The 22,010-nt window shown below is 38.3% G+C and overlaps 1 long non-coding RNA gene across 1 annotated transcript in view; it reads right to left on the reverse strand.

The window, feature by feature from the left end:
* Positions 1-17,311: 17,311 nt before the first annotated feature.
* Positions 17,312-22,010, reverse strand: part of LOC150086476 (uncharacterized) — a 130,245-nt gene continuing 125,546 nt past the window's right edge. Inside the window, exon 3 of the long non-coding RNA XR_016546853.1 lies at positions 17,312-17,914. This is a non-coding gene — a long non-coding RNA (uncharacterized LOC150086476). The remainder of the gene's footprint in view (positions 17,915-22,010) is intronic.

Raw genomic sequence — 22,010 nt, forward strand, 5'->3', positions numbered from 1 at the left:
AAAAATAAATAAAGGGAAGGAGGAAAAGAAGGACGATAGACAAATAAGGAGAGATAGATAAAGAAATTGAGTGATAAAGAGCGACAAACAGAGAAGGATTAATCAAAGAGAAGGGAATAATGGGAGAGCACGAAGAGAAAAGTGACATAATTTTCTCGAGCGCTCAGCAAACCAGTAATGAGCCAGCAGTGGACTAAGGCGTTGTGTCCGCTCGGCATCAGTGCATAATTTACACTGCAATACCTGCGAGAATAATTAATATCGTTGTAATCAGTGTCTCCCTAGGTCTCAACACTAATCACCAAACTATGTGCGCCATCACCTTTCTCTATAACCTTAAACGCACTACGCACGCGCACTGCCACCACACTCTATTCCTCGCCAGCGCAATGTAGCTATGTCCCGATGACTCCCACGTTTCCAATAACCCAGCAACAGAGGTATGTGGGCCCCGCACTTTGTTTCTCATCGCCTTTTCATAGCTAATACCATCTGGCTAACAGCACGCCAGCTAACTACGCACTGCCATTCATTTTTGTCTTATTAACTGCCTCTTTCAGGTCCACTACCCAAACAAAACACAAATCTTTCACCAAACAAAACAGCTCTATCTGCTAAATTCTCTCTACCGAGCGCCACCTAGTGAGTGAAAATTATTTATTTACCAATTGCGGCAATTATACTCTAAAGTAGTTTCACGAAAGTTCAAACTCAACAGAAACAGCGCCACTTTGCGGAGAAAGTTGTACCCAACTATTTAATTACTCGTACGCGATTAAACCTTGCAAAGAGAACGATGGGTTCATAATTCCAGACGGCGTTGGAAAAATCCTCCCCCCTCGCGTTTCTGTGTTTCTCCTTACCAGAGAGCCATCTAAAGGAGAAACATATGGTCACAGAAAGATAATGAGGGTAGAGCGACACTACAATTGTCCAGCCCATTAAAAATAGATCGTCCGCCTGTCCGCACTTCAGCAGAACTGCAGCCGCCGTATTCCCAGACGCCCGTTCAATGGCTTCCCATTTAATAATTCATGACATCTGTCGATCTGACGTCCTTCTTTTTCCCCTCGAAGTCCGGATCATCGCCCGTCTTCTAGATCGATCGAAACTCCTCACACCCTCACTTAGAACAGTTGTTATAGGTTGGGGTTGATGAACGCGCTCTTTCAAACACCCCAAATATGCTGTTCATGCAATTCAATGGCTTAGTGAGTTTCGTCACCACTTTCAGCTTTAAAACGTCCTCCTTAATATTAGAGGGAGAGAGGAATTTTATTCCCCCGTGGTGTTATATTTATCCCAGGACACATCAGCCACTGACACAGAATAATGTTGTTTTACTAAAAAAAATTCAAATCTAAACTGTTTCGCAGCGTATTGGTCAAACCTTGATTGAAAACCCAAAGTATTGGGTTTTCAATCAAGGAATGTTAGATTTCTCTACATTCTTTGATACGCAAATCTTCTAAATTACTATGCTAAGTTTATAAAGCAGTTAGATGAGAAAAAAGAACTTTAATCAGAGCAGTTGGAATAACGGGGAAGATTCATCCCTGGATTAGAAGTTGGGTAAAGGTCAGGAGATGGAGGATGGTCATAAATGAGTATTCTTCTGTACTGAAATAGCAAGTTAGGTCCCTCAAGAACTCATATTTTTTATACTCCTAAATGATATGAGGGAATACAGGATTTGTTTTTTTTTTTTTTTTTTTTTTTTTTTACGATTATAGCTTGGGTGGGTGAGTGGTTCACGATTAGAAGCAGGATATGCTGCTTCAAAAGGATTTGGATCGATTGCAAGTACAGTCTAAAAAAATGAACGTTAAAGTTTGCGCTTGGGGAAAAACCCAGGAATAGTTTATAGATTACAGGAAGTGGAATTAAGGGATGTACTGGATGTGAAAGACCTATGATACAGAAAGACATGAAATTCAGCATGCATGTAGTGTAAACAAGAAGGGCACATGGCGTTCTGTCTATAATTTACTGGAATTTTTCATGTACAGATAAGAAGGTCACTTGGAATTTGGTATCCAAATCTAAAGATATAGAACTTTTAGAGAAGGTGGAAAGAAGGGAGACTAGATTGGTGAACATCGCACAGCATTATCCCTAAAGACCAGCTTAGAACGTGCAGTGTTCGGAACTTGACAAATAGGCATTTGTCAAGTTCTGAACACCACACGTTCTAATCAAGTTTGGAAGAATTTGATTGAAACGTATAAGACTCTGAGATGGCAGAGCGGTAAAATGAACGAGGGAGGAATATTCTTTACAGGACTTTCCTTTCACGTTCCGTCAGTTTAGTAGGTTTCCTAGATCGTTTCGTGACAGTTTCTGCATCAGTCCGCCCGCAGCACACAAACAGGCCCTCAGTGAGACGATTGAGATACATGTCAGCACCAGAACAGTGCACAAGCAGGCCGATGCGTGGTAAGGGTTACCACGATTATGCAACCGTCCAAGAGCACGAATCACCCTGACTAACGCTAGACACCGTCTGGCTTGGTTAAGGTCCGCCGCTCTTGGACCATAGATCAATGGAAAGCTGTGCTTTGAAGTGATGAGTCACGGTACATGGTCTACCAGTCCAACGGCCATGCCTGGGTGCGGCGGGTGCACAGAGAAAGCTTCCTGTTGGACTGTATCGTCCCGACAATGAAGTCACCTGCATCAGCAGGACAAAGCTTCATGTCATGCGTTGACGGACTGGTTTGAGGATATGAGCGTCGTAAGTTGGACTTGCCAGCCCAGAGTCCTGAACTCAATCCTATAGACAAACTCTGGAACGAATTGGATCGTCGGGTGCGTGTGAGGAGAGATTGCCCAAAAAACAGAGCTGAACTGGTCGCTGCTTTGAAGGCCAAAATGACAGAAAATATCGAAAGATATTTACAAAAAAAAAAAAAAAAAAATGGTAGAGAATGTTCCGCGGAAACTAAGAGTAAGAATAGACTAGCCTTATTAAATTTACCTTCGGAGAGCATGTTGTTGAATAAGTAGCCTGCAAGGTGGCAGAGGGGAAGAGTTTGGCAAAATTCAAGTTTTGCTTCTTTGCATCATTATGTCATTTTTTAATACTAACTCGTCAATATGGTAATTGATCACTCAAAGTTGGTTCGGGTAACATCATTACTAAACTTATTCTTGTTCCTAAATTGAAGGAAAAGTCTTCTATTGGCTTAAAAGGGCTTATTCAGCTGCAATCCAAACTTTGAAGGTCTTTCTAGAAGTACGCAAGATGTGTGATACCAAAAGGCCCATAACACATTTGCTGTCGGTAAGTTTTACAGATCTGGTAATTTGAGTATTACTCTCTAGAGTTGAAATACAATCAGGAGATAACGAAAAAGTCATTAAAACAAATCCGTTTTGTCGAATGATAAGACTGATCTACTTTTCCCCTGTCATTCCCAGATTAAAACACTCTAGATCAGGAGTGGCCAACTTAATTTGTAATGCGATCTACTTTTTTCCTTCAAAATGTGCCGTGATCTACCATCTCAAAAATTTCATTGCACAAGGTGCACAAATCGAGGGACCATTATATATTTAAAATTCGTCGTGATCGACTCGTTGGCCAACCCTGCTCTAGATGATTTCAATATTTTGGGAAAGAACTAAGAGAAACACAAAGAGGAATATACGTTGAGAAAGGGTGACAAAAACTTAAAAACCAAGTCCATGATAAGCCATAAGTCGATGTGAAGAAAAAAAAGAAAAAAAAAAGGGGAAGAGAAATTACTTAAGATATTCTCTAAGAAAGAATAAACAGAACATTACATCCCTCCAGCCTATCATTAAGAATTTTCATGGAACAGAGCACACAGAAAGAGGGAGCCATGACAACATATTAACAATGATTGATCGCAGATACAAGATATTGAAGAAAATAACGATATCATCTTGGATTCAAAGGAGACAAGTCAGCAGAAGAAGAAATGGGGCTAATTGTCGTAAGAAAAACTGACATGGAGAGTTAATGATATTGATACAACGCTCTTCTGATATAATGTCCGCAGTCTGCTAACATTTCTTTAAAGACTGGGAGATAGCTTGAATATTAGCCACAGACAATCTGGAAAAAAAGGAAATGTCACAATTAAGCGAAAATGATGACCGCAAGAGGGCGTGCATCAGTTCTTCCATTTCGGGGTCAAAAAATAAAAGTTTTAATACATACTTTGTTTAATAATAAACTGAATTTCATTTAAATATCTTTAAATGTAAATATTTGCTTTATTATTCGTAAAATAGACAGAAAACGAATGGAGTGATACTATCGTTCCAAAATTAAATTGCTATGGTAATATATAATGTGCTCCCATTCATTTTTCATTTTCATCTGCTCAAACCTGGTATAACGTGTAGCTAATTTTATGAAAATTTCCTCTAGTTTAGCTTTAATTGAGACAAAATTGAGCTTTATGTAAATTATAGAATTATAGCCAAAAATTCTATAAATAAAAATTTCGGAACCTCTGTATTTCCCATTTATCGCTAGCAGTATCGACTTGGGAATAATAGCCAACATGGTAAAAATGTCAAGAAGGCATGGTTTGGGTGATTCTTTGGAATGGAGAGCAAAAGGTCGTAAGTAGAGGGACTAACCACAACGGCGTTCCGGAATCCATTCCAAGCCTCGCCCTAAGAATACGAATTTGTCAATCCCGGGAACTCGAGTTTACTAGAAGACGTATTAAAAATGCGAATTGAGTACACTCCCCCTCATTTCAAACAAAGAATTTATGTTTAAATTGAGGGAAGTGTACACGTACATAACCTTAATTTCAAAAAGGATGTGGAACTATTGGAAGATGCAGAAAAGAGAACAAAATCAGTCACACAAAACAGTATTCCTGCCAAGAAAGACTCCAGTTCTACAAACTGGAAACCACCTGGAACGCGAGGAGATCTGATTGAGGAGTTTAAGGCAAGGATTAATATTAGAATTAAAATGACATAATGACGAAAAGAAAAACTTATTCTGCATCTTCCAGATGAAACGAAAAAAAAAAAAAAAAAAAAAACACCTCTCTCATAGTATTCCCATTGCCAAAAAAGTACCTATTCCATTCTTCCTTGAATTTTCCAAACTTTTGGTCGCCCTTGCAAACAATTTATTCAAAAGCTCCATAACAAGTGGCCTGAATGTGTGTTCTTTGGTCGATTTGTCTTTTTGCCAGACGAAAAACCATGCTACCCTCGCCTGAGATCGACTAACTTAGCCAGGTTGTGAAAAACGCCCATAAAAATTCCTCCAGTCTTTGCTGGATTAGATTAGAGGTCTTTTTTTTCTTTTTTTTTTGGCTGATGCAGCTTATATCTTTGCATCATTTGTAACTATTAATGCTATTACTAATACATGCCTTCAAGTTTCGATTCTCTGAATGAAGGATTAATCATTATGAGATTTTTTAAGTGAACAGAAAAAGAACTGATACATACCCTATAAATCATAGACAATTTTCGTGAATATTATCATTTAATGAATTAAAGACACGAAGATCGATTTTTTCCATATATATATATATATATCAGAATGAAACAAGAAACTTTTAATTATATTTTTAAAAAGGTTTAAATTGATTAACAAAAACGAACTACCTGGCATAAACAGTCGATACTACGGGAAAAAAGAGCTACTGTTACTTTGGGATAATAAATAGCGTTATTTTATTATTATTTTTTTTTATTTTGCAACATTTCACTGGCCAGTTCCAACACGCTTTTATTGAGTACGAATGAGTTTTGCATACTATAGTTTAAAGCTAAGAAGTATTCTCCCATATGATAAACATCTCTAACCAACTTATAAAAGATTTCATCAATAGTACAAAAAAAAAAAAAAAAAACGTAAAATACAATAGTTGTGGGCGCACTTAAAAATAAAAAAATAATAATAATATATATATATATATATATATATATATATATATATATATATATATATATATATATTAGGTTGTTTAAGATACTAAGAGAAAAAAATATTTATTTATTTATGGGCAATCAGTTTTGCTCTTCGAAGGGGTGCATTATGCATTAAATAAACTTCGAAGTGCATTATGCATTAAATATTAATTTTTATAGCGATTTCACATACGTCAGCCTTAGCTGAATAAATAATGTAGGGCTTCGTTAAAGTTTAATAGCTCATAACTCACATTAAACAATGTTAGAAAATGTATGTTAAACAACATAAATTTCCTTACATCTAGCCTAAATAATCAAGTATTAGAGAACCATCCACCTCTATAAACAATCCATTATTAGTTAAAAAAGGATAATGGAAACTGGATTGTATTGGATCTCAGAGCCATTAATCAGGTTCTAACTACTCATATGAGCTCTATCCTAATTTAACAAAATTATAGTAGTCTCCAAAATATATAAAGCACGTTTTCTAATTTAAACCTAAATTCTGGATATTATCAAGCATCAAAGAAAACCATTATTTTAAAGCTTTGAAAATTTCCTAAGCTAAGACGTATTCTCCCACATGATATACAGTGCCTGGAGGCACTAAAATCGTTGTATAACCTTTCTAATCTTCGCTGACTATCTGTATCAACAGATCTTTTATAATTTTGTTTCCCTTTCGAGATACATTTTAATTTATATTAGAGGAACAGGAAAACAAAACTTCTGAATACTGCTAAAGCAAGATAAGGGAATCAAATTTCAACATCTGAATGTCAATAGAATAAATAGCTTTTTGTAAAACGCAATACATACATGTTCTAAAATAAAATGCATAAAATAATATTAAGCAATCATAAACAATAATATAATAAAATATGTATTTAAAATAATAAGCGATAAGATAATAACGAAAGCAATATTGAAGCTATTTTTCTTTTTAAAGGCTTTTTTTTTTTTTTTCATGTTAAACCACCTTATCCCTTCCTGTTTATTACTTACTCCAGGTTTCTGCTTCCAAGCAACAAGATCTTATATTCAATTAATCACACATTATCGTTTATAGATATACATCAATTAAAATAAACTTCTATATATTTAAAATTATAAAATATTCAACATATTTCAATCATTAAATACCATACCTCTTTATGACTGCTGTAAAGCTTCCATTATGACTTCAAGTACATTAACGAATCAGAATTAAAAAAAAAAAAAAAAACGGTTAAGTTTAATTTACACGGATACAAATACATCAAAAATTTTTGAACTAGCACTGTTTCTTTTTGATTCTTAGATAAATATTTAAAATTCAATTACACATCGCGCTAGAAAAGGTGTGCTTTTACTGACAGATATAATATAAAAAGAACTTACTTTCATTTATATATAAACATATACCACGATAACTGCGTCGGGCATTTTTTTCTTCTGCTATAACAATTGCACAGGGCGCCACCTAGGTAAGTGCAGATTATCTTCAAAGCAAATAACAGAAATTAAATAAAATTGTTTATTATTTAATATTAGTACCGTATTAAATCAGGGATGATCATCGATCATTTTGTAAGCAAGTGCTACAAACAACAAAATTGTAAGCAATTGCTATAAACCACATAATAGCAATTAAATAATGTAGATGGACTTAGGTGTAATACGTATGAAGTCTTTTAAATACAGGATTTTTTTTATCTCTCTATAAAGACAATAAAAATAACATACTTCTTAAATGGATGCTTGTAACCTTTAGATATTTGTTGGAAAGTTGGTGATAGATATGCATAAACAGTGACGCACATGGCCATTTACCATTCTTGAGGGAAATTTTTATTTTACAAATTTCATTTTACAAAATGTTTGCTTAGGTACGTAAAACATTTTGCAAATTCTTTGATATTTTTGATATTAGGAAATTTTGAATCTCAGAGACGTTTGTAAAATTTCGCCCTAGAATTTGAATGGAAGGCCTCTTTCTGAATCCCATCCAGGGTTATGAAACAAGCGAATATCTTTTGAGTATTCTTCAAAATCCTGAAATCGAGTATGAATTTAACTTCTGACAAAATCTTTCGTGATGAGCTACTCCACTTTCTTCTCGATCAATTTTCCTTTTGCAACAAGGGAAATGGAACAGGATTTCTTCTCTCGGTATTTAGCAAACACTCTGAGTTGTCAAAGTGTCTGTTGCACTGGACACACCTGATCCACGATCTGTGGGATTAGGCGTATCCATTGCAGGAATGGTACACCTAGTCGAAGCCATTGTAGAAAGAAGGAGATTGTGCTGCTTCCAATCGATTATAACAGAAAGTTAAGCCCTGTTTGGCGTAAATAAGCCCACAAAAACTGCATTTGAATGTAATACTAGCATGAAAATTTCTAATCAGTTGTGAGATTTCAAGAAGAGGATATTGTTATTACAATTTTTATTTTATTATTATTTGTTTAAGAAATGAGACGTTGGGCCGGATGAAGCCACGTGTGGGTCACAAGTTACCAACCGCTGTATTTAGTGGTGCTACAAATATTATAAACAAGTTGAGGAACAAAAAATTCAGTGTCAGGAATATAAATGTTTCATAGATGATTTTTTTCCTTTGTCTTATAAGAAAGCTTGATAAAATTAATCACAATGGTTATTTTTGAAACGTAATGGTACCTATATATTACATATGCCTATATATTATAAGGATTGAGGAAGCGTAAGTATTCATAGGCAAAGAAAGAGCAGAAGAAGAAATCAATTAAGCTGAGATTTAAAAAAAAAAAAAAAACTTATTTCACATTTATTTCATTTATTGATTAAAATGTACACTTTTAATAAATATATATATAAATTATGCACATGATCACATGATAATAGTAATAATCAGCATATACAAAATACATACAGAACCAATAATTGGCTGGTTTCAATAACCATTGAGGTCTAGATGTTTAGATACCCAGTGGTTATCTAAATATGAACACCTATCTTATAAACTGTGCTGATAATATTATGAACAAGGTGTAGTATTGGAGCAAATGGGACTGAAGAATTCTTCAGATGAAAAATGCATCTGAAAACATGGTTGGTATACAGTGGGCAAGTGATGGATTCGTACACTGTGCACTCCGTTAGATCTCATCCAACAGATACAATAGGGGATTGCAATGTGGCAGTTGTCTGTCAATAAAGAAGGATGAGATCTGAATATCGCTAACCATATTTGCACATGGTATTGCTGTTAGATGTGATTCCGAACAGTGAAGACCTTATCCTCAAAAATGTTCAGATAATCCAGAACTATCTGACTTTGTTGTACTTGTATTGGAAACTCCTAGAATACGACTATTGAATATTTCATCTGCAACAAAAAACCATTAGACTGCTGTCGCAAGCCTGTACTGTCCGAACGTCATGTTCATTGCCTCTTGTTCGGCCTGCACCTTTCTCCGGTCTTCGGCTATCCAATCGTGGCATTTCTGACACCATGAAAATGCTTGGCTGAATTACCACTTTACAAAATGATGCACACGTCAGTATACAGCGAATACCGACAGCGATACGGCTCGCCTCTGGTTTCCCGATGGAACTGCTCATTCTCCGCTATTCTGGTAGTGATGGAAGGGATATACATACAGGAGGGAATTTAAATGGCCATAGACGGTACTCAGTTTTTCGCATTGTAAGACGCAGCAAGATTATGAAAGGAAAAATTCGTGAAAACATTTTAATTGAAAATATACACACATCACCGGAACCAAATTCTAAAGTGTGACTCTCTTCTTGCTTCTGCTGTCTAAAACTTAGCTAATTGTTCTTATATATTTCTCCAAGACTTTGCATCTGACAATCCTCCTCGGATTATACAATAAGAGCTGAATGGTCGGGTGAAAGTACAGAGCTACATGTCGTACGTTAGATTCCATCTGGTGCAGCAGAATACATGTACAATTATAATATTTTTGTGGTTTTTATCTTGTTATTGTCTTTGAACTTATATGGCCATCCCACAGTATAAATAGAAACTTTGTATATTTATTCTAATAATCGAATGATTAGCTAAGATATATATACGATACAAAAATCTTTTTTTTTTTTTTTGTATTGTATACACTCAGTAGCTTTTTATTAGGCCATCTACTCTTTTCGTGAAATGGTACATTCTTTTCTCAACAACATCACAGATCTCATTTTCGTATTACTTGATGTAAAACGAGTGGACAGATATGTAGATGTTGGCTGTGTGCAATTCAATGCAAGAATGGGCAAGACAAAAGATTTAAGTGACCTAAAGGGAAACTTACTAACCTGGTTTAGAAGGGCCTGTGTGCAAAAGACGAACATGAGACAACTGGTAGGTCCTTTATCCATTTGTACCCGTAGCCCTTTAACTGAACACTGTACGCAACAAGGATACACTCATGCTTTTAAAACAAAGATAGAACGTTGGAAAAATGTGATCCACAGTCGAATAATGCGTTCCAAAATCAACTGACAGTACTGATTGATGGAACAAAAACTTGTCCTGTCTGAAGGTTGCTTCTTATGATATCAGAAGCATCCTTCAGACCGACCACACAGGACATTTTAGAGTTCCATTTTTTAGTGGCAGGAAAATTTTTGGCCCCATTTTTGGCTCAGATGAGCATCTTACAGGTCAAAGAATACAGCACTCGTACCATTTTAAAGAGGAAAGATGTTATTTCTTTGAAAATGTACCCCCTGAAATTCTTTACAGGAATCACCTTACGATTCTCATATTTAGCTACAGTCCTTTTCCCTATTATAGGGTGCTCCCGAAAGTTATTTGAATGGTCATTAACAAACGTACCGGTAAATAGTATGAAATGTTCCATCTAGGTTGTTGTAGTTGGGTTTTAGGAGCATCAGCGACTAAAACCATATTGCTCCGTATCTATTGTCTGTAAATTGCATGTGTTCTGTGATCGATTTTCTGTTTTGCTAGACGATAAACCCGAGTTTCCGGGAGGAAAAACCATGATACCCTCGTTTAAGATCGACTAACCCAGCCACCTTGTGACGGGACTCGAACTCACGTCTTTTCCACCCGGTGAGAGGAGGACGGTGATCCCATCAAATATAAAAAGCTCACCGAGTTGTTTATGATACAGAATCGCAGGGCTTGGCGTTACAAATGCCAAGGGGAGTACTTTGAAGGGTTCATAATGGAAAATTAGATAATATAAAACTACTGTATATAGAACAAATTTTGTTTTTAAATAAATTCTCATAACCTTTGGTTAACATCGTATATTTCAAAATTAAATAATTCATATTAACTTACATCATTCATCACTGGAATTATGACCACCTACCTAATACAGTGTTGGGCCACCTTTACCATGGATAACAGCAGCTATTCGCTTAGGCGTCGACTCCACAAGATGTCTGAAGATGTCCGCAGGGATGTACAGCGATGCTGCCTGCAAGGCTTTTTACAGTGTTGGTATAGATAAACATGGGAATTGAACATCCCACAAGCGATCAATTACATTGAGGTCAGGCGAATTTGGAGGCCAATCAAGATGGGTGATATCTTTGCTGGAATCACTCGTGCACAGTGCGGCCCGATGACACGACGCATTATTGTGTTGGAAGATCCCATTTCTGTCTTGGAAAATATGCAACATGGTAAGGTGCACATGATATCCTAAGAGTTGCCGGTAGATTTTACCAGTGAAATGATGGTCCATACGCCTCAAGGCTCCTAGCAAAACATTCCCATATTAAGCAACCAATCCCACCTGCCTGGACAGTGGACACATTGCACGATGGGTCTATAGATCAGCGTTGCTTGCGCCACATATGAAGGCTTCCATCGGCGTGTTGCACCAGGTATTTGGATTCGTCCGACCAGCACACTCGTTTTCGGTCCTCCAGTGTACAACCAACGTGTTGACACCAAAACATTCGCCATCGACGATGATCAGCGGTGAGGAGAGGGTTTCTCTAAGGTCGCCTGTTGTCGAATCCCATACGTCTGAGTGTGCAACGCATTGTCATTTGGATATTGTTCTTGAATTCCCCATATGGTATTGCGATGTTAACTGTCTCACAGTGACCTGCCCTTTAGCCCATACAACGAGCATACACTTTTAAATTTCTGGCCTTTCCAGTGAACTGGCACACCCATAATAAAAGCAACGCGGAGATGGAGGAAAACCCCTGGTGCCGCTTGACACTAAATACACTTTACAACGAGCTGTGCCTGTTGCTGTCCATGAACATCTATCCACCTTGCACAAGCTTTTACAGTTCTGTCGGCAGGAGGTGATTTGACAGCATTCTTTGCACACCATAATCACAGTGGGTAGTGAGCAACCTAAAAGACGTGCCGTTTCCGATATGTAAACACCCGATGCACGAGCTCCTCCAATCATGCCCTTTTAAAACTTTTACATCAATACTACGTTGAATTACACAACTAGATCAGCTTTTTATACCGATAGCTATGCGGCATAATCTATGGATGGGATCATCACAGTTCAGTGATCAGAAAGTGTATATATTTCGTATGGTAGGTTAGGCTTAGTTTCCATATCAGGGTTTTTCACCTGAAAACAGGGATGAAAAACCCAAGTTCCTTTGTACTGTAGAGCGATTGTTGTTGACGATAGAACACTTATTTCAGTCCCATCGAGTAGAACTTATACTGCTTGTTAGGTTGCATAAGTCGGTTATTGAAATAATCATCTCAATGCAAAAAAAGAAAAACCTTTCGTATCAGGACCACTTGAGAATTGACTCATCTACCTGCGTGTATCTGTAATCTGTTCGCCTGCCTTACTAAACTAAAAAACTGAGCCACAGAGTGAAAAAAAGCCCATAAAAGTTCCTCGCGTCATTGAGAGGGAATTCTAACCGGGACCTTTACCACTTTTACACAGGGTGGGAAGGTCAGTAATTAGAACGACTGTGCTACCCACGAAGGCCATTTTGCAGTATGTATTGAGATGATTACTTTTAATAAACAACTTAATGCCTTCACATGTTGTAAGAATGTATTTTTCAATTAACTGGGGAATTTACTTTCATTAAAAATAAACTCCTGATTAAATAATTATCAATATAGTGATGAAACTATATAGGTTGAAACTATTCCGGTGTGAATTATCAGAAGCAAATTTTAGTGCCCGAAATGGAACTAATCCCATATTCTCGATATACGCAGTGTTAGATGGGCGAAAACTACCTTAGCAATAACGCTGGAAATCCCTTATTGTGCCTCGAAACTCAATCATTGCCAGACTTCGAATTACTCCTGGGAGCCGTGCACAAATCATCAAACTGATTTCTCAAAGTCAATCTATTACTAGATGGCGCTTCATATTTAAGTACACCCTCACCTAATAAATCGCAGCTACCATCTGTCTGCTGACATCAATCCCATGTAAAACACGTCTGGCTATATATTACGATAATGAAGCCATTCATTACATAATTTACTGCTCTACCTTCCACACTCGCACGCTTTAACTTGCAGCCAGGCTGGTCCGCCATGAACCCAAAGGTAGGTCATGTTCTACACTTAATAATGAGCGGCTAGCACCATATATCAACAGACTTCATTAGTTAATAACCACCTGGTGGTGATTATCGCAAGTTATTGGTCGGCGCACACAACCCTGACAGAACTTGTAGTCTGGAGTTTGTTCCATTAATTTATCTATAAGCTGAGGCCTTGGATAATTGAACATCGCCCAGTAAGGCTGACGTGTAAAATATGACAAAGCCTCCACGTAATGAACAATTAAAACTCTATAAAGTGCTCCTGAGAGATGGTAGGCTGTTGTTATTGTTGAATGTTATTAAAGGGAAGCGATTAGAGCACAGAAGGTCTGACATCTTATTAAATGGTTGCCAAAAGGCGTGTATGCGCTTTGTGGCTGTCGTGAGGGGGGTTCTAAATTTCATTGGGGGGACAGTAATCTCTGTGTCTTGGAGTAAGATCCAATGTTGCTTCTAAGATTGCCACTTGTTCATTTACCAGCGATGGCTGGGATTAATTGGATTCTTTGAAGAGCTTCAATTGTTTTGTTCGTTCCAAGAATGCCTGGAATTTAAAATCTTTTAAGTTAGATATATGAGAGTTATTAAGAAGTTTTATATTAAATCGTGGAAAACTATAACGAATGTTTATTTTCGATGCATTTATCACAATTATAACTTTGAATGCAGATTTTTCTTATTAATTTAAGTGGGTGATTTATATCAAATCAAAGAGAACGATTAGTCCAAAAATAGATTAATCCATTTTTTTTTTTTTTGTAATTAGGTGACCCGCCATCCCATCCTATTAAGCAATTTCGAGAAGACAATCACAAAACACCGTGTTTCTCTTATGTAGACGCCATTTTGGTTTGTTGATTACAGCGTCATCGGTCTATCGTGGATGAAGGATGGTACGATAAAAATCTCTTTGAATTAATCTTTGTAATGGAGAACAACGCAAATATTTACTCACATCTCTTCAAAAGTTAATTTATTTTGATAATAAAGGTTTATTTTCGGACGTGCTGTACACCAAGAGTTTCTCTTAGGTTTCCACTGATAAGTCAAACAGAAAAGAAATAGGTTATATGAGGAAGTCGGGTCATGTGGTTAATAAGTCTACACCTCAACTTCATAAAATAAAGAACAAATCAATCCAAACAAACCTTCTGGATGCCCTGTTCAAAATCCAAAGTGCCATAAATAATACCAACTGGACATATTACTGCTGGATATTAAGTTGGTGTACGACAAGATATCAATCACAACCGTAACTATACATTGCTGTGATTGATTTCTTGTCGTATGTACACTAACTGGCCAAAACAGTAGAAACCTTTATTCAATATCTAGTAGGACCACCTTTTGTTCAAATTACTGCTCGAACACGTCGCGGCAAGGATTCCATTAGGTGTTGAAGTGAGTGTAGCTCCAGATTTGGCCATTCTTCCATCAGGATATTTGTCAGCTGTTGTATTATAGTTGGTAGAGGACCGGGAAGTCGAACTGCCCTTTCCAACATATACAAGATATTCTCAATTGGATTCAGATCTGAAGAATTAGGGCCACGGTATATATTGGAAATCTTCCTCGAACCATTTAAATACAATTTTTGCACGGTGGATAGTGGCGTTGTCGTCTTGAAAGAATCCTTTGTAATCTGGATAAAAATGAAGCACTCCAAGGTGAAGTTGGTCCAATACGACAAAAAGATATTCACTGGAGGCAACTCAACATTCTAACTGAATGCGCAGACCGAGACTGTACAAACAGAACAGACCACACGCCATGATACCAACTCTAGCCGCTTGAGTGATGGACATGAGACAGTTGGGATGCATGGCTTCATACAGTTTACGCAACACTTTCATCCTACCGCTACTGCTAAGAAGCGGCAGGAAGGCGTACAGTATTTATCTGATACCAAGGAATTTGTGGTCACACTACGTGACAACTTACATTTGCATACCGTATGTTTAATTATCTGTTATGCCAATTACAACGGGTTTCTATTTTTTTGGCCAGTGGTGTGAAATCACATGAATAGGGTACCATGTCTTGAGCAATGAAAGAGTTAGTTTTATTAGGTGAAATCAGTGAGGGCCAATCATGACCCTCAAGAGTATCATATGAACATCAATCAGTACTTCACTGGTCCCAATTCTTCGGAAGCTTTCGGGGGTTAACCTGAGCATCATTGTAAAATTTTTCGCAGGAAAATCCTCATAGTACTGTCAACCGGGATATAGTGCCAACCGATAACTATTAAACAACTAAAATCACAAAGGTTGTTGTAGGAGCATCAGTGACTAAGGCCATATTGCTCTGTGTGTATTCTGAGGTCGATTTTTTGTTTATTGGATGAAAAATCCAGAGTTTTCTGGAGAAAAAACCATGCTATCCAATCCTGAGATTGACTAACCCAGCCTCGTTGTGAAAAAGGCCCATGAGTTCGAGTCCCGTCCATGACATTCTCATGTCATGGACGGGACTCGAACTCAGTTTTTTCCACCTGGTGTGGGGAGGACGGCGATCCTACCGACTGTACTACACACGGGGGTCAGATAAATATTCTCATCTTATAGACCTCAATGACTTCTAAAGTTGGTATTGGAACGTTCCCAAGAAATTGGCGATTTTTGACCATCGTGGCAGTAATGAATCACTCACTGAAAATCTATCTTCGATTAAACCATTGATAGGTGAGAAATAAAATATCATTCTGAAAAAAATTACTAACAAGACGTACATTGGAATGTGAAAAAAATGACACGCTGTGAGTGTTCTACAGATCGTTCCATTTATACGGTCCCTTAATGTGAAAGCAAGGCACGACTGTGTACATAAACCAAATGTTCCTTGTTCAATCGATCTGAGGATTTAACGGGATGCTTTGTCCACGAAAAATCAGGGCCTGCATGCAAATTTGTCTAATTAATTAACTAATTACAGAACCTAATTAGTCTAATTAGAACCAGCTCGCTAAATGCTTCCAATGCCACTATTGTATCCTGGTGGAGAGGTGACGGCACGTAATCTTGTCAGCCGAACAGATGGCTCTTGTGTGTTGTATCAACCAAAATTAGTCCCAGCAAAACATTGCAGAAACCGAACTGCGCACTCAACCCTACATTACACAATATAATGAGCGCTGTATTTTGGCAGGGCTTTTATATACCATAGTAGAGAGTGACGCATTCATACTGAAGAGTTAATAGAATTAGGGCATATTTAAAGTAGGATGGTATTTCGGGTTGAAACAATCTTCAATGATAGTTAATCAAGTTCCATTTTTTTAACGTAACGATCCAATTGAAGTGAGTTTGGTCTAGTGGTCGCACTCCAAAAGAGGAAATACTTTCTGTCGGAAAGGGAGATGCTCTCGTGGGTAGCACAGTTGGTATAATCACAGTCCTCTCGACACCGGGTGGAGAAGGTCCAAGTGTGAAAATTTGTCTTTCCTCGTAGTATCTCAATATTTTTGTCAACACAGTGTAGTTTTTTTAGGTTCCCGTGACTGCTATTAGTCAGGCTGTGTGAGAGTTGTGTCAGAGATTTAAAAAAGGTACATTTTTTTTTTTGGTAACAACACTTTATTGTCTGCTGTTGTACATAGACGTGGCTCACACAGTAATAAGTGTTATTTTATTTTACAATAGACACTCACCTTGTGCAGACACACATGCCCACGTTTTATGTGGGGGTTGTGGAGAACAGGGTCTTGTATCAAGAAACCGTACACTTGAGATCATCCATGCTACTATGGAAACCACCGGTCGGATAAAATAGGCATCATAGTAATCGCACAAAGCGACCTCTACAGGAATGGATACAACTCTGACCGGCTACTCTGATAAACGAATTAAAAAGAAGAAAAAAAAATTTTTTTTTTGTTTTAATAGCTGTGTGGGATGAACTGTGAATAGATCATACAACAATGTCTATACATAAACAGTACATAGTTCGTTTTTTTCCCTCATAGGTGACGCTGGTGATAGTTTTCCAATAAAATTCGTAAAGTCTGTATTGCAATGACTCCTGTAACAGGAGGAGGTGGGAAGAGGAGACAATGACAAGTGAGCAATAGCTCCCTCTGGTGGTAGGATATGATTATATAACATTTACAAGTGGGCAAACATCTCGTCCCTTATGTGCAAAGTGAAATAAGAACTCACCAAGTTCCAAGTGGATAAATTGAAGGGGAAGAATAAACAAATAGATCACACCTTGATAGCGGAGTTCACACGTACTTTACTGTTCTTTCGCACCCCAGCAGGGCTAGCCGACCCCTTGAGCACCTTCAGACAGTCTTGTTCGCAGAGGACGCTACCATTGACGAGATTGTAACGGTCGCCGGGCACCAACTGATTGTGACATTTGACACATGCGAAACACTTCAGGTGGTACACATTGCCTTGAGCCCGCATCACAAACTCGCTGGCAGGGATCATCTGGCCGCACGCGGTGCATGCGCCACTGTTGCCAAACAGCCTACGAGAAGAAAGGAGGGAAGGAATGGAGGGAGAGAGAAAAAAAATAACATGGTAATTCCATTTGGCCGATGTAGAACAGGCTTTAAGACAAATGGCAAGCTAGCCTTAGCACTACTTCTATCTGAAATCAATATGTAATTTTTTTGTTCCGTTTGAAGCCGACCACTATCCTTGTGAGTGATCTGTCTGTTGCAGAGAGGCATATCCCTAAATGGATGCTTAAATTGGATTTTTCGCCTACTGGCAGAGATGGAATGCATCGCTCCTACCATCCGTGTGTGTTCCGGTCCTTCCCTCGCCAAATGTACAGTGAAGTGCTTAAAGTACATTATTGTTCCGTGTGACCTGGTCGCCATAGCAGCCTGAGGCAAATATGTCATGTGAGCAGCTAGAACAGATAAGACTTATAAAGTTCTTCCTCTCCAGTGGTATAAAAGATACGCAATATGACTTAGAGATAACATGCACGCCTTGTGCATACATTTCCACTATGCTACAAGATTACCTCTAAGTAGTGTACAGTATCTCTAAGGATTCAAACCTTTATTTTAGAATCTTTGCTTTCTTAAAGGTTTGTTTTTAGACTGAGATTTTCAGTGTGTGTGTTCAATTAGTGAACAGATCTGAGTATTAGAACACCACTGTACATGAACTTAAAGGTCATTTTCAAGTACATGTATAAGAACATTATCAAATCTATGTTTAAGAACAATGACGTATGCGATATATTTTCATTATCAATTCGCATTTATAAGATATGCTTTTTGTTTTATTATACATTTTGATTTCAGAATAATTAACTGTTTTTTTGCAAATATCTCAAAATATAACACTTTATCTAAAAAAATATGCAAGAATAATTTGTGAGAAAATAATAATTGGAAATTTTGTAGCAGGCGTAGACAGCGCCACACCACTCATCAAAATTCATAATGAATTAAATTATAAATAACAATCTACAGCTAGAAAATAATAATAATAAACAATAATTAGTAAATAATAGCAAGTAATTATAATGAATAATAAATATGTAGCTATTATAATAAATATAATTAATTATTTATTTATTTTATGTATATATTTTTTCTTTTCAAATACATTTCAGTCCCGATTAAAAACAAATAATCCCTGATGAAGCTGATTTATTTATTTATTATTATTAGCTATATAGTGCAAGGAAGCCTGAGGCTTATGCTGCACTAGTCAAAAAAAAAAAAAAAAAAATATGAATTACCCCGAGAGAGAGAGAGAGAGAGAGAGAGAGAGAGAGAGAGAGAGAGAGAGAGAGAGAGAGAGAGAGAGAAGTAGAAAGGAATCATCGAGAAAGAAAGATGATATCCAGCTCAGGACCCTGGGTGTGCCAAGCCCATACTCACCAGATGTGAGCCCCTGGGGTTATATGTATGTATTTATTATGAATACACTCATAGGTCAAAAAATTATGACCACCTACCTAAATAGTGTTGAGCCACTTTTCGCAGTGGTAATCGCTTGCACCCGGCATGGCATCAACTCCATGAGACGGCAGGTGTCCTAAGGTATTCTGGGTATGCTTAGACATGATCCTTAAGCCATTTCTGCACACCCAGGCCTTGTGACACGAGGCGCTGTCTTGTTGAAAGAGTCCAGTGCTGTCTGGATACACGGTCATCATGTAGGGCAAACTTGGTCAGAAACAATACCGAGGTAGAATCTGCCAGTGAAGGAGGTGTTCAATGGGGATGAGGAGACAATGATACCACTGCCACCGGCCTGTTTTCATCCAACCGTGCAATCAGGTTGCATCTGTTCACCGTCGAATACGCACCCATCCATCGGCATGATGGAGATGGAACCTTGATTCATCACACCAGGCCAGTCTTTTCCAATTGTCCCACATCCAGGAATGATGTTTCCGTGACTACTGCAAGCGGAGGTGTTGATGACAGTCGGTCAACACGGGTACACGAACAGGTCGCCTACTCTTGTAGGTCTATCCGCAAGAGCGTCCAATGGTGATCCTCCCTGTCCCGGCACATTGGGTGGTTGTGTGTCCCTTTTCGGACCATTCTCGTCACACCTTCACTACGGCGGCCCTCGAACAGCCAACACCTACAGTCGTTGAGGTACCGGTCCTGCTGCCTTCACAGCTCCACAAATCATTCACCGTTCAAACTCCATCGAGTCCTTCCCTTTCCCCATTGCTCGGACTTTGTACTGACACGCACTGCCGTGCCGTCACTAAATATGCTGCGCCCGTCGGTGAAGTCACTCCTAGGTAGTGTGGGATGCGTCCATTCGTGGAGACTCAGGGGTAGTCAATTTTTTGACTCATGATTATACGTGTATGCATAAATACTGCCCTACCACGAATATCCGAACCCCTCCCTAGAGAGTTGGTCAAGCACGAATCAAGCATCACGTGTCAGGCACAACTATAAATATGATCGAAGGCCTTCGAGGAGATAGTAGTACGATTGTGAATGCAAGATGGCGAGATCGACTTCCAGTGTGCAATGATAACAGGGTGCAACGATTAGTGATGTGATCTGCAAATGAAAGCAGATTGGTGCTAAACCATCACGAAACTACCCGGAAAACCTCAGACTGATATAACGTGACAGGAGAGCTCTCGCGTTGTTGTAGTGCACACACACACACAGGCCCCTCAGTGACACGATTTGGACATAATTTAGCACTAGTACATTGTATAGGACGTTGTCTGGCCATGCAGCCCAACACACGCCACTAATTAGCCTGACACTCTCTAGCTCAGTCTAAGGCTAACATTTTTGGACCGTAGACCAATGGAAAGCTGTGTTTTGGAGTGGCAAGTCACAGTACGTGGTTCTCCAGTCTTACAGGCGTGGCAGATGTCTGGAGAGAGCTCAAATATTCTTTTAGAGGAATGGTGCGTAGGAATATCAAGAAATGGAAATTGGTGAAATAATGAGCACTTAAACCTGCCTTTAATTTCTTAAAGAATTATTGATTATTCTTAGAAGTTTCTAAAGAAGTGGCAGAGGAAGCAGCACGAAACGTCTGAGATCTAATTCTTTAAGAAATTAAAGGCAGATTACACTCCACGCAGGTTTAAGTCCTCATTTCCATTTACGGAGAAAGATACCTGCTGGAATGAATAGTCCGGAAAACGAAGTTTGGTAGAGGAGGTGTGATAGCCTGGGCTGTTTTTCATGGTTTGGTCTGGGCTAATTGGTGATTTTGTACAAAACCATGAATGCTGAAGTCTGTCTAGACGTCCTAGACAATAATGCAGTACCTACATTGTGCCAGCGCGTCAGGTAAGCCCCATATCTGTATCAGTAGGACAACGCCCAATGTCATAATGCTTGAGTTGTGAAGGACTGGTTGAGGACATAAGCATCGAAAAGTTGGGCTGTCTAGCCCACATTCATAAACTCAGTCCTACAGAGGACCTCTGGAGTTAACTAGATAGTCTGATGGTTGTAAGAAGAGACTGCCCAAAAAACATAGTTAAACTGATCGCCGCTTCGAAGGCCGAGAGGCAGATAATATCAGAGAACATTTACAACGAACTGGTGGAGAGTGTTCCAATAAGAGTACAAGCTGTCATAAAGCCTAAAACTCCAGCATACGTTATTGTTTTTCTTGTAAATAAAGATTATTTGCAGTTATGCAAATGTCCTAATATTAATGGTAAGGCAGTCTATAAACAGGAGATAAAAAAACGTTAGGAGCATCAGCGACTAAGGCCATATTGCTCTGTGTAGATTGTCTGTAAATTGGGTGTGTTCTGAAGTCGATTTTCTGTTTTCTGTACGAAAAACTCGAGTTTCCGGGAGAAAAAACCAAGCTACCCTCGCCTGAGATCGATTAACTCAGCCACGTTGTGAAAAAGGCCCATAAAAATTCCTCCTGTCATCGGACAGAACTCGAACTCAGGTCTTTTCCACCCAATGTGGGAAGGCCGGTGAGCCTACTAACTGTGCTACTCATGAGGACCAACTTGTTGCAGTTCTTGCCATGACAAAAAAGCGTAAGACCTATAATTACACAGATATTATTTAATTAAGGACAGCATTTAATTCCGATTGTATTCAGAAGAGACAGAATTATTGAGTTCTACATGTTGC

Source organism: Mastigoproctus giganteus, chromosome 4 (genome assembly GCF_048544385.1).
Source record: "Mastigoproctus giganteus isolate SK-2022 chromosome 4, ASM4854438v1, whole genome shotgun sequence".
NCBI classification, from domain to species: Eukaryota; Metazoa; Arthropoda; class Arachnida; order Uropygi; family Thelyphonidae; genus Mastigoproctus; species Mastigoproctus giganteus.